The sequence below is a fragment of the Silene latifolia genome, chromosome Y (genome assembly GCF_048544455.1).
Source record: "Silene latifolia isolate original U9 population chromosome Y, ASM4854445v1, whole genome shotgun sequence".
Lineage (NCBI taxonomy): Eukaryota > Viridiplantae > Streptophyta > Magnoliopsida > Caryophyllales > Caryophyllaceae > Silene > Silene latifolia.
The window spans coordinates 361,366,187-361,379,813 of record NC_133538.1 but is presented as its reverse complement, the minus strand read 5'-3'; the positions used below and the strand labels follow the sequence as shown (position 1 = coordinate 361,379,813).

At 35.9% G+C, this 13,627-nt stretch overlaps 1 long non-coding RNA gene across 2 annotated transcripts; it reads right to left on the bottom strand.

Moving 5' to 3' along the window:
* Positions 1-648: 648 nt before the first annotated feature.
* On the bottom strand, positions 649-13,325 carry LOC141633844 (uncharacterized). Of its 2 annotated transcripts, XR_012538595.1 has the most exons (4): positions 13,208-13,325; positions 12,948-13,008; positions 11,622-11,677; positions 649-998 (listed from the first exon to the last, which is right to left on the bottom strand). It is a non-coding gene; the product is annotated as an uncharacterized LOC141633844 (long non-coding RNA). The 2 variants fall into 2 exon arrangements; XR_012538596.1 differs by lacking the exons at positions 12,948-13,008; positions 13,208-13,325 and adding an exon at positions 12,129-12,168 and having other exon boundaries at positions 651-998.
* Positions 13,326-13,627: the final 302 nt, after the last annotated feature.

Below are 13,627 nucleotides of genomic sequence, written 5' to 3'. Positions count from 1 at the left end.
CACCAACACTTAAATACTCGTCGATCCTGTCGGCGGAGTTTCCATACGCAAGCATTCTAATTGCCATAGTGCATTTCTGCAACGAAGTAAAACTGTCCCTACCAGTTGCATCGAGCCCATCTTTAAAGTAATCATTAGCGGCTTGAACACCATTTAACACTCGTAGAAACAATTGTCTACGCATTCGAAATCTGCGTCGAAACATCTCATTTGTGTACACCGGGTCGTCTTTGAGAAATTTGAGGTGGTTGATTTAGTGATTGTAGAACTTGATTAAATAAAATATTTCTCTGTTGTCTAAATCACTACTACAAATCCCTTGCGTTTTCGACGCTTTTTTAGGCAAATCTCGACGCTTAAAAGCGTCGCCAATTTATTTCTCGACGCTTCTATAAGCGTGGTTTTATGGGGTGTTCGACGCTTTTTAGTGTCAACCTTGTCGTCGCTTTTTTGCGTCAATGCCTTTAAAATTGTCGACGCTTTATTACGTCATGAACACTCACGACACTTTTCTCTGTCAGTTCTTTTTGCGCCAATTCATCTATATCATTACGTATTCAATCAAATTAAAAGAAACAAACTAAAAGAGCAAAATTATACAAAAGTACAAACTTAAGAACCGTGAAAAATAACCCTGTCAAATTTTATTATTGATTAAAATAGTGGAGTATTGTACAAAGTAGATGAACATTTATAAGAGTACAAAACTAGGATTACAATATATTAAACTATTAATCTACACTCTTCCGAAAAAACAAGAGATATACACACTACACTATGATATGGTAGGAAATAAGCAACATTTACAATACTCCACTTAGAACTTCCCCGTGCAACTCTGTAACAATAATAAAAACTCGCATATGATCTCAAAAGTAGACTCAATGTGCTTCACTTGAAAGTTGAAACCTTCTATTAATCACTAACAAAACCTTTGTCGTCTAGAGCTGCATTTGAAGCCAATGTCACCTTAAGACGGTCTTCCAAATGAAGTCATGCTGAAAAAGAGTTGATTATACATTGGAATAAATTTATTAGCTTCTTGGCCACCACCACATTTATAAGAAAGGAGGATGAACATAAATGATTATCACAAAAGAGTATGATGAACACCCTTAAACTGCTAGAAGGCCAGTACTCGAGACACATTATATCAACTAACTAGTCGATCAGAAGTGTTATCACCTTTTAAAATACAACTTGAGAGTGGTAAGCTCCATGATTTCATCCGAAAAATAAAATGGCAATAAATGAGAAACCTAATGGGTAAAATTTCCACTGTTAAGAATCCTAGCTTAAGACGCATAGAAAACAAATTCTCAAATTGCCAAATATTTGAAATAAATTAGATCTACATGCATTAATCATGAAACTATAATTTGAATTTCATGACACTACACCAATTATGGTAATCAATAAGGAGCGTATCACAACGGTTTAATGCATTTAATAATGACACTTAGATTACCGTTTTCAAAATATTGGCGGAAACAAGACCACGCTAATAAGAATAACGGTTTCCGTCGAAAACCGTTCTTATTATAATGTGACAACGCTTGTTTAACAAACCGTTATAAAAAATGTTTAACAGTTTCCAAAAGCGCGTTATAAAATCTCTCTTATCAACGGTTGTTAGACAACCGTTACCAGTTTAAGAAAACAGCATTTCGAAAACCGTTACTAAATTAGTACCAGTAACGGTATGTGTTACCCGTTGTTATGTTATAGATACGGGTTTCTTATAACCGTTATCATTTGCTATTATGAAAGAACGGTTTTTCAATTCAAGCGTTGTCACTATTTGATTAGATTTCTCAGTTTGACCACTGCATTCAAAACTTTATCAAAACTTTAATAAATATTCAGTTTGACCAACCGTTTTCAATTTGACCAAAATAATTCATAAATATGTCTTCATAATGTTAAAATCTAAATTATCAAACATTTACTCTTTAATTTCTCTCTAAAAAAAATATGTCTGGTGTATCAGAGCTACAATCACGTAATCGTTACGCACAACCTTTTACTTGCATTCTCCATAATCTCCCGGTTCGTTATGATGGGAATGGAAAGGGTTTAAACCCTAATTTTTGGTGGTTGAGGCAAATGCTTCATGACTCCGGTTTCACTGCGGTTAAAAAAGTGTACCCTGTGTCTACAAACAAGTAAGGTTTTGTAGGCTTTGCTTTTATCGAGTTTGACGAAGCCAACTGCCATGATAGTTTTCGGCAGGCAAGAACATTAAGGGCTAGATTTGCGGAGAAAGATGCGAGGAAAGAGGACTTTTATTCGGATGCTAAACTAAAGGGCCCATATCGATGGGTTGCGACCCATCTTGATCATCGTCTGCTGACACATTACCGGAGGCAGTACATTCCTGCCAACGTGCCTATGTCATGGGAGAAAGAGGCCATCCCACCACGCTGCTCACGATGATGAAGTCGATCTACGACTTAATCTATGCCGAAATTGGGCATGAAGACTATCCTAATTCTTCATCAGATTCTAATTAAGTCTTTAATTATTATCTGACATTGAGTTGTATTTTGATTATGGTGGTTATTTGAATAAAAGTTTAATTATTTATATTATTTGTTACTACGTTTTAATCAAGTCCTTACACTCAAATTCAATCCACCAAATAAAATATTGTAATGACTAACTTTCTACTTATAATAATAAAAAAGAACGAAAACGGCATAATAAGATAATAAGAATTGGAACCGTTATGTCAATAATAAAACAAAATGATAACGGTTCTTTGTTAAGCCGTTATCATATTACATATATCAACAACGGTTATTTTAAAGTCGTTGTCATATTACAACAATTAACAACGGTATTTCTTAAAACCGTTGTAAAAACAGATCCCGCGCTATGATAGCAATATAGAGTTTATTTTTTTAGGGTGTTATTTATAATGAAAAACTAATTAAAGAAGTCATCTTTGCCGTCGTCGCCGTCATTAATCTTTATAGCTTAAAAAAGGTAATCTCATTTTCATAGCTACTGGCTTATATATGGGTCGTACTTGGATGATTGATGGTGAAATTGGTGATCCCATTTATAATGATGGAATTGCTGAATTTTACAATTTCGTTAGTGAAAATTTTCATCTCCACTCATCAATCCCCTGCCCTTGTAATAGATGTGGTAATATTAGGGTTTTGCCTATCCCAGATGTCAAAATACACTTAGAAAAGAATAGTTTCAGTAGAGATTATAGGCTTTGGATTTTTCATGGAGAATTAGAGGATGAGGATGAGGAATCTGATGTAAAGGTAAATAATCATACACCTGAAGCTGCTGGTTTAGATATAGGGGATGGGGCATATGATGTGTGTCTAAATAATCGTTCACCTACACCTGAAGTTGTTTTAGGTGAGAAGTTTACTGAAGATGATGGATTCGATGATTTTGAAGCTACCGGTGATGGGGAAATAAATGCTGATGATTTAATTGAGAAGTTGAGTCAATCTGAGATGCCTTTATTTACTGATTTTAAGAAGTATACCAAATTGTCCGCGGTGGTAAAGTTATATAACTTGAAGGGGGAAAATGGGTGGAGTGATAAGAGTTTTACGGATCTTCTAGCTTTGCTATGTGACATGCTTCCTGACGGTAATGTTCTTCCGAGTCGGACATATGAGGCTAAAAATATGATTAGAGAATTGAGTATGGAATATGAGAAAATACATGCTTGTCCCAATGACTGCATATTGTACCGTAAAGATTATGAGAAATTATCATATTGTCCGCGCTGCTTTGTATGTCGTTTTAAGACTAAGGAAGGGATCACAGCTAAGGTGTTGTGGTATTTTCCAATAATACCAAGATTTAACTGTATTTATTTGAATGAAGAAGATGCAAGAATGTTGACTTGGCATAATAGTGGAAGGATTGAAGATGGAAAGTTAAGACACCCAGCGGATGGTCAACAGTGGAAAGAGTTTGACGCTAAATATCTTGACTTCGCCAAAGAAGCAAGGAACTTGCGTCTAGCGCTCTCCATAGATGGAATGAACCCTCATGGAAACATGAGTACCCAACACAGTACTTGGCCAGTTGTGTTGGCCATCTATAATTTGCCCCCATGGGTTTGCATGAAATGGAAGTATCTGATGTTGTCTTTGTTGATATCTGGCCCTCGACAACCTGGAAATGACATAGATGTGTATTTGGAACCACTTCTAGATGATCTGAAGATTCTGTGGGAAAGAGGGATACCGGTGTTTGATGGTTATAAGAAGGAAAGTTTCAATCTGAGAGCTATGTTATTGTGTACAATAACTGACTTTCCGGCGTACGGCGACCTTTCTGGACATACTGTACATGGGAAAGAGGCTTGCCCATTGTGTGGTGGGGATGTTGAATCACATTATTTGAAGCATTCTTGCAAGCATGTGTACATGGGAAATCGTCGATGGTTATGCCCTGATCATCATTATCGTAAGCTTCACAAGGCGTTTAATAGGTGTCCTGAGCAACGTGGGAGTCCTCAGATTTTGAATGGTCATGAAATGTATGATAAAGTGAAAGATATTAAGATAACGTATGGGAAGAAGGGACCTAAGTTGTCTACTCGTGGTTATAAAAAAACCATATTTTTTACCAAACTTCCGTACTAGCGTGACCTCCCGGTTAGGCATTGCCTAGATTTTATGCACATTGAAAAGAATGTTTGTGATAATATAATCAATACTCTGCTGAATGTCCCAGGTCGGACAAAAGACAACAAGGCAGCTAGGGATGATATGGTTGAGATGGGTATTAGGCCCGAGCTGGCAGCTAAAAAAAAAGGAAATCGGACTTTTTTGCCGCCTGCAGCTCATACTCTTTCAAAAAAGGAGAAAAAAGAGTTTTGCGAATGCTTGCATGGTATTAAGGTGCCATATGTCTATTCATCTAATATTAGAAGCCTTGTTTCGTTGCAGGACCTAAAACTTACTGGCTTAAAGTCACATGACTGTCATACATTGATGCAACAACTACTAGCTGTGGCCGTTCGTTCCATTCTACCTCCAAAGGTTCGACGTGCTGTAATTAGATTTTGCTATTTCTTCAAATTAATCAACAGTAAAGTCATTGATCCCGATGAAGTGGAAACTTTGCAGGAGATCCTCGTCACCAGTCTTTGTCAGTTTGAAATGTATTTTCCTCCCTTATTTTCCACTATCATGGTTCATTTGACTGTCCACCTAGTCCGAGAGGTTTTGTATCTCGGGCCACTGTATTTGAGATATCAGTACCCATTCGAGCGATTGATGAAAGTTTACAAGGATTACACTTCTAATAGGTATCGTCCAGAGGGGTGTACTGCTGAGCGATCAATTATCGATGAAGCTCTTTCGTATTGTTACGCGTACCTCTCCTTGGATGAGTTAATTGGAGCTCCTACGAATCATCATAGTGACTGGATGAATGGAAAAGGTGTAAGGGGTCGTGTTTCAAAGGATATGTCATCTGACATGCAACATAGAGCTCATACATACGTTCTATTTAACGATGATCATGTCCGGCCTTACAGAGCAGAACACCAGAGTTACCTTAAGGGAAAACACCCTCATAAGAACGAAAGGTGGTATGCAAATGAGCATTACAAGAAATTTAGTGATTGGTTTAAGGATACTATTTACGATGATGACAACCCAATTGATGATAGCTCAACCAGCCTATGACATCTCGCTTTCGGTCCTGATGCTCGCACAACTTTTTATAGCGGGTATGCGATCAATGGGTACACTTTCTACACCCGCATTCAAGATGAGGCGAGCACAATGCAAAATAGTGGAGTTTGCGTAGATTCTCAGGCTATATACTTTGCTAGTTCAAAGGATAAAAATCCTATTTTGGGTACAATGCAATATTATGGAGTTATTGAAGAGATATTGGTTTTAGACTACATGAATTTTGAGATACCTCTATTTCGGTGCAAGTGGGTTGACAGCAACAATGGTGTTAGACAGGCTGATTTAGGATTCACATTAGTAAATTTTGACAAGGTTGGAAACAAGGACGATCCTTTTATATTATCGTCACCAGCAAAACAAGTTTTTTATGTTACCGATCCTATGGATAAGAAGTGGTCAGTTGTTCTATCTTGCCATCGCCGAATTCCAGATGATGAAGACGTCGAATTTGAAGGACTTGATCACAGTGCTATATCGCAATTTGGTAATGATGTTGAAAATGTTAACATTCCAAACATATATACACGGGATGATCATGATGAAGGTATTTGGGTTAATGAAGAGACTAGTAAATCCAAAAAACGTTCCCGGCAGCCGTGAAAATATCAGCAATCCAATCGAGTTGTCTTACGTCATGTGTAATTATTGTCTTGCTATTATATATATCAAAATTGTTTAAACGTTTTTGCATTTGCGGGCGGGTTAGGGAAAAATCGTATCAAACAAAATGATGCTTTATCTATATGAAAATGATGCTTTATTTCTTGGCGGTAAAATCAAACAAAATTAAATATAAATTAAAACGGATATACCCAAACAGTTGTTCTGAACGTGTACAGTTATAACGGTTGAGGCCGTTGTTATGTTTATAAAAATGTTGCTTTATTTCATGGCGGGAGTATCAAACAAAATAAAATATTTCAGACAACGGTTATTTTTAACCTGTTGTAGATAGTACTAATCAATTACGGTTTCAAACAAAACCGTAGTCTGTTTGGAAACAAAATATAACGGTTTTTCTTATACTAGTGTTTATTACTTTCCAATAAACAAGGTCTTGCAAGAAATGTTGTATTATTCACACATATATACTCTGAGCTTCCTCTCCCCTACATAATATTCTCAAACATTGAGCTTCCCATCTACCACCAGCCTACCCCATCGCCGTCGCAGTCATCGTCATCGTCGTCATTACCGCCGCCAGATCAATCCGGATTCTCCTCTTTAAAGAAGTAATAAACCCTCATCTCTAGAGATTTGTTTGTTATTATAAGTAGGCATTGTTATTATTTATTTATTAATTTCTGCATTAGATATGGTCCAAAAGCGCAAAAGAAACGATGGAAATGCGTCAGGCGACGACTCAGGTGATGAGAATAATTTGCAACACACTGCGGGTCGAATGCACCACATGGTTTCCCTAGAAGCAATAAATTCAAAGATACCTAATCCTTTACAATGGGATAAAGATACGGGGCTGCCATATTGTGAGTATGCCGGGTATTTTGCAAGTTGGATTGGTTGTTGTGTAAGACAATATGTGCCTCTCGGTACGCCGTGTATCCGTGAACTGAGTCAAATACGGAACACCATGCTAATAAACAGAATAAAGGTATGTATATACAATAATAAATGTTTTAGCTGAAATTAAGTTACTACTTGATATGTGTATTAGTCGAAACACTTGTACCAACTATGCTCATCATATATGCACTTAGCTTACGTTGTCCCCGAAATGTATGATAAATACCTAAAAAAAAAAGACAGGGGAAGCCCTCAGATCTTGGAAGTTAAAGACGGTTGAGAACCACTTGTTCAACAAGGAAACCGGGGAGATGAACAAAAACCCACCAAAAAAGAAGTATCCGTATGTCAGTCAGGACCATTGGGATAGCTATATCGCTTATAGGCAGTCTGACAAGTTTAAGGTAACTTAATAATAATAATAAGTAAAGAAGTATACTTAGTTTAGTATTTGGTCATGCTTACGTTTCTTGATACAATTTATTTGATGAAGGCTATGAGTGAGAGGAACAAGGCGAATATTTCAAAGAAAAAGACCGTCTTTTAAGGCTCCCGAGGTGGTTATAGATTGATTAAGAAGAAACTTGTAAGTACTACATAATTCTTATAGTATTAGACTATTAGGTGTTATAGTCGGATGTTATATATGTTCATCGTAATCATACATATTTTGAGAGGACATCAATGTGATGAATGAATTATATTCAAAGCTTGGAAAATTCAGTCGTCACGACGCTTGGGTGGAAGGTCACACTCCTAAAAATGGAAAGACGGAAACTGAATATGATAAGGACATCAAAGAGAAAATTGTAAGTTTGAATAAATATGTCACTCCTACCACTAGTAGTCGGAGTTATATAATTGTGTATTGCTTAATGGTTTTATGTGTATGTAGATGATCTGTGAGAAAGAGGTAGATGAAGGAAAATGGAAGCCTGAAGGACGTGATGACATTCTTGCTAGGGCAATCGGCAAAGCAGAGTATCTAGGTCGTGTGAGAGGGGTAGGAACGTATGTTGGTATCACTAAGTATTTTGGGAAAATTATTCGACGTGGTGATACTTCCAAGAAGGTAATCTATAAATACTGTATTTGAACCAACGTAATTAATTTACAACTATATATGCTGACATTAATTTCTACTACACAGCTACATAAAATAGCCAGGTTGATGATGAGACTGTTGGAAACTGGGGAAAAGCCATCAGAAAAGGAGTTGGATATGGTTCAAGAAGTCATAAAGGAAGCAGAGGAGGAGGAGGAGGAGGAGGTGGAGGAGCAGGAGGAGGAGGAGGAGAAGAAGAGGAGGAGAAGGAGGAGGAGGAGGAGGAGGAGGAGGAGGAGGAGAAAAAAGAGGTAATAATATTTGTCTTATATACAATGTGTTATATGATTTGGAAAATTAGTACGTGTTATATGGATAAGTGTTAATGTACAGAAGAAAGCCGAGGATGACATGACAAGGGAGAAGGAAATGGGAAAGGAGACTGAAGTGGGAGCCAAGGATCGATATCAGGCAGTTGAAGAGGAAGAGGATGCCAGGAAGGCCGTGACACAGGATGAAGTGGAGGTAGTTGATGATCAGATGTTCTTCTCAACACCGAAAAAGGTAATAGCTGCTAGTTTATAATTATTCATATCATACACGTTTTTTACTTAGGAAATTTATTAAAGGTAGTGAATGTATGTGTACTAATTGATTAAAGCTGACGTGAAGGGCGATTGCAAGGTGGTTTGTCGTCTGTCCTATTTACAGGGTAAACAGAAATTTATTGTTTCCAGGGGATACGTGTTCAATTACGACCGGCTTCAGCAAGTTAAGGTTCATGGTATACCCTTCGTCACAATTGCAGGAAAGTGGAAGTGTCCCAATTATATAAAGACGAGTATGGGGAAGTACAAGTACCATTTCCTACTGAGGGGGTCACTTATTCTAAAGAAGCCCTAAGCTCTTATGTGCAATGGCCTGACAAACTCATCAATGTTGTCATCCCCGAGGTACCTATATGCAGACCTTAATCTTTACTGAGGGGGTCACTTGTTCTTTAAATATATTAGGGTACGAATATTAACATATCGTAACTACTTTAATCTTTACGTTTGCAGAATTTAAGCAAAGCCGTGATGGCAGCTAAAGCAATTACTACTACGTTAACCAAAGTTGTTGCAGGCAAGCCTGTTTATGATTCTTATTATTAATCGTGTGAATATAAGAAAAAGATGAAAACTGCTTCGCTGAAGGCTTTGCACAACCTGGCTGTAAAGAGGTCACCTACAGGTGATGTAGTCATGATTAGCATTGAAAAGGAAGTTACCAAAGCAACTGATGGAATTTGTCGACCTTGACAATTTAGATGTTGTTCACATTTTAAATTGGATGAAGTAAATTTTATTAATATAACTATTAAGTCATTTCCATTTAAGAATAATGATGTTTGTTAAAATAATCAATTACAATAACAATCTTCGTTCCATGTGGTGTAATAGGTACCTCAATAATCAGTTCGTTGAGTGGAAGGTCCCTAGTCACGCCTACGGATTCTTGAGTCCTAAGGCGTTCTCTATTAACAGAATTTCATACGAAGAACAAATCAATAGTATCGCTCGTCGGTTGATGTCGTCCAAAAAACTATGGCTTGCCCCCTACAATGAGAATATGTATGTATAGTACGTGATTATTGTAATGAATCACGGTTCTATAAATTTATTATTAACATGCTTAAATGCGTGTAAATGAACTAACAGTTCAATGTTTCAAAATGAATAGGAAGCATTGGGTGCTACTGGCAATCCAAGTGGAAACAAAAACAGTGTACTGGATTGACTCTCGCGAAGGCAAACCCTCTGACAGTTGTATAAGGATGATAACTGAGTAAGTTTACAACCTTCAATAATGTCATTTGTTATTGTATGACTTGAGCCATATATATGCAAATAATAATGGCATGTGTGTATATTTATGAATTAGTGTTTTTGAAGCAAAAAAAGATTATGTCCATTTGGGAAATATGAAAGCAACACTGATCTCAATTTTATCACGCCAATAGTAAGTGTATTCTTAATAATTACTCGTATCATTTAATTAATGTTTATGCGAGAGGTTGATTATCTAATTTAGCTGATTTGTGTGTGATTTATATAATAGTCTCCTAAAGCACCAAACGACAAACAATGCGCCTTTTACGTTTGTCACTCCATGTGGAAGGTTATCGACGGAAAATTTTCTACCATTCCGATAAGGGTTAGTGTGATTTAAAAACTATTTCAGATGTAAATTGAGTTCAATTCTGTATACTTCCATGTATTATATCTATTTTGATTATATATATTTTGAATTGTAGTTTCCACTAATACTCAACAAAGCTCGAGAATATTCGCTAGAGGACATCAATCGGATGAGAAATATATGGGCCAGTTATGTTGTTTCATTAGCGGAGTCTCAATAGTTTGCTCATACTTTATTTACGTGTATATATATAGAGCTATTGTGTATTGGCTTCTTTTGTTTTTTTGAGGAAGTTGTGTTTTGGCTTTTGATCATCCTGTTTGTACTATTTTGAAACTGGGTTTAATTGATCACGAGGTGTAATATTTTGATGCAGGATTGAATTTTTGCAGTGCACAACTGCTGGAATGCTATTTTCAGCAGCAGCTGAAAAATAGCATTCCAGCAGCAGCTACAAACGCTGCTGAAAAAATAGCATTTCAGCAGCTGTTAGAACAAGCTAAATTTAAAAAAGAAAAAAGAAAAAAAAAATTAAAAAGAAAACGGTTAAAAACAATCCGTTGCAAACAATTATTTGACAACAGTTTTATTTAGATAAATAACCGTTTACATCTTTTCCTCCCCATTCAAACCACCAAAAATATAAGATAACGAACGATAACCGTTGTCGACTTCAAAATTTTAACACGGTTTATTTAAGAAGAACCATTGTCATCAATTGATAAATATAACAACGGTTTATTACGCAATAAAACCGTTGTTAAATATTGACATTTAATTAAATAAGATAACGAAATGAACCATTATCATAGATAATATTTACCAACGGTTTTGGAACCACTAAACCGCTGTCAATAGTAAACTAGGACAACGGGTTTGAAATCGTTATTAATATCAAATAACGGTTTCTTAAAAGTATACCCGTTGCTATAAACATAATTAACAACAGTTTTATAACGGTTCTTGAGTAGTGATAACGGTATTATAGATCCGTTATTGATGTTATATAACGGTCATACAACCGTGGTATATATTTAACAACAGTCGTTGCAATAACGATTCCGTATTTCTATTTAATAACGATAATTGCATTATTTGACCGTTATTGGATGTCTTATTTGGCGTAGTGTGAAGGAAGAAATAAAATAAGGGAGAAAGTCGACCTAATCAGCAAGACATACCTCACGCATTGAATTCACATGGACAATATCTTTCACATCTTATACCATCTACAATCCTGAACAAAAAAACGTGTACAAGATAAGCAAAAGCTTGGGGAAGCTAAGCAAAATATAATTGAGTTGCTTTATCAGAAATCTACATACAATCCTGCAAAATATCAAATCGAAACATTGAAATCAATTATATTGGCCTAAGAATATCTCACGCCAGTACTAACTAGGTCTAGCGGCCAGGTTTTATACCACGAACAATGTCCCGAGCCTCTCATACATATGTTATTTCTCTACAAGTAGGTAATGTGCATGTAATTATCTCAACTAAGTAGCTAATAAGAGTCAATTTATATAATTAAGTAGACAATCTTTAACTCATAGAAGAGCATCAGAAGATATGAATGACAATTTTACAGCAGGCGGAAAATAATCCGGCTGCCACAAACATCAATAAAATAGAAATGCTCAAGCACATGGAAGCTAATTAGCAAACAATAACAAAAAATATAATACCTCAAGATGTAAAAATGCTCCTATTTTTACAAGATTTCCCAACGAGTGATTTTCAAATTTGCAGCACATTCCTGTAAATGGAAACTTAGCAGTTACTCCTTTTCATGGAACACACATGACTAGTAATGTTTACGGATCACATACAATATTACATTAGAGAAGCCATCACCTGAAACTAAAGGTAACAGCCTATATCTAGAAATTGTAGCCACAGTAAGGTAGGGGTTCAAATTTCAAACCAATATTTGTACAAATTAAAAAACCGTGGTAGTCAATCTACCTAATTTGTGCCATATTAAGAACACCCATTTAAAAAAATTCAGATGTTCAGTCTGCTTCGCCCTTTACCCCGCCCTTCCCCTTGTAAACTTTGCACAAATACAATGTTCAATTAACATTAGAGAAGCCATAACCTGAAACTAAAGGTAACACCCTATATCTAGAAATTTTTAATCATGATCTCGATTTTAAAAGCCCTTAAAATGGGACCCCAATTCAAAGCAATTAGAACATAATCCTAATTTAATGCCCAGGAGTTAGTTAAGAAATCAAACACAAGATTCTTATTAAGTTTACTCCATAACTTAGATGAGAAGATGATACTTGCCAACACTGTCAATTCATCAAAAAGCACCAAATAAATCAGTTAAGTCGAAAGAGTCACAAAATTACATCAGAAAACCAAGACATTGATTAAGAACACCAAGGTAATGAACAATCCAACCAATCAACTAAAAAATACACAAACAACAATTCAAATTGGACAAACTTAAAAAAATTGAACAAGCCAATAAAGGGATACATATCGAACATATTTACCCTGTTTAAGCCGTCCTACTAGCTACAAGATACTTCAAATGGAGCCTTGAGTAGAATAAACCTTTCCAATTACAAGTCAAATATACATGATTAGTTGATTTGAATGACTATGCATATGTGAATCTTAAAATCTAAGTTGTAAGCTTAGCTGTAACCACAACTTGGTAGTTGGTACCATATAATCATCATTAAACGTAAGATCCTAAATCTTAGCTTTGTGATTTAGCATGGATCTATCAACATTTTTAAGATACACATACCTCTCTTTCAATATATTATCTCTATCTCTTGGCACGGGTTAAGAGGATGGAGATCAGAGCAGTTTGTGTTTGACAGAGTAATTTTTACATCCTTAACTCTAAAAAAATGTTAGAGAGGTAAAATATGTGTATTTTAATAAGACAATAATTATTAACTTGCTTCCATTTGCAAACTAATATAAACATATACACATAAACTAGAAAGCCCATTAGATAAAGAGTAAAGACAAAAGAGAAATAGGCACACATAAAAAACACGCAAACCTTTTCAGTTGTTCTTCTTGTTCGTCATTTTGCTTCTTAAGTGCAGCTACATGGCTTTTATTTTTGGATTATTTGATGGGAATACCCTGAACTATGGGTGTGCTGCTCATAATACTCCAAACTCTTGTTTAACTACCAATAAAACCAATTAATATA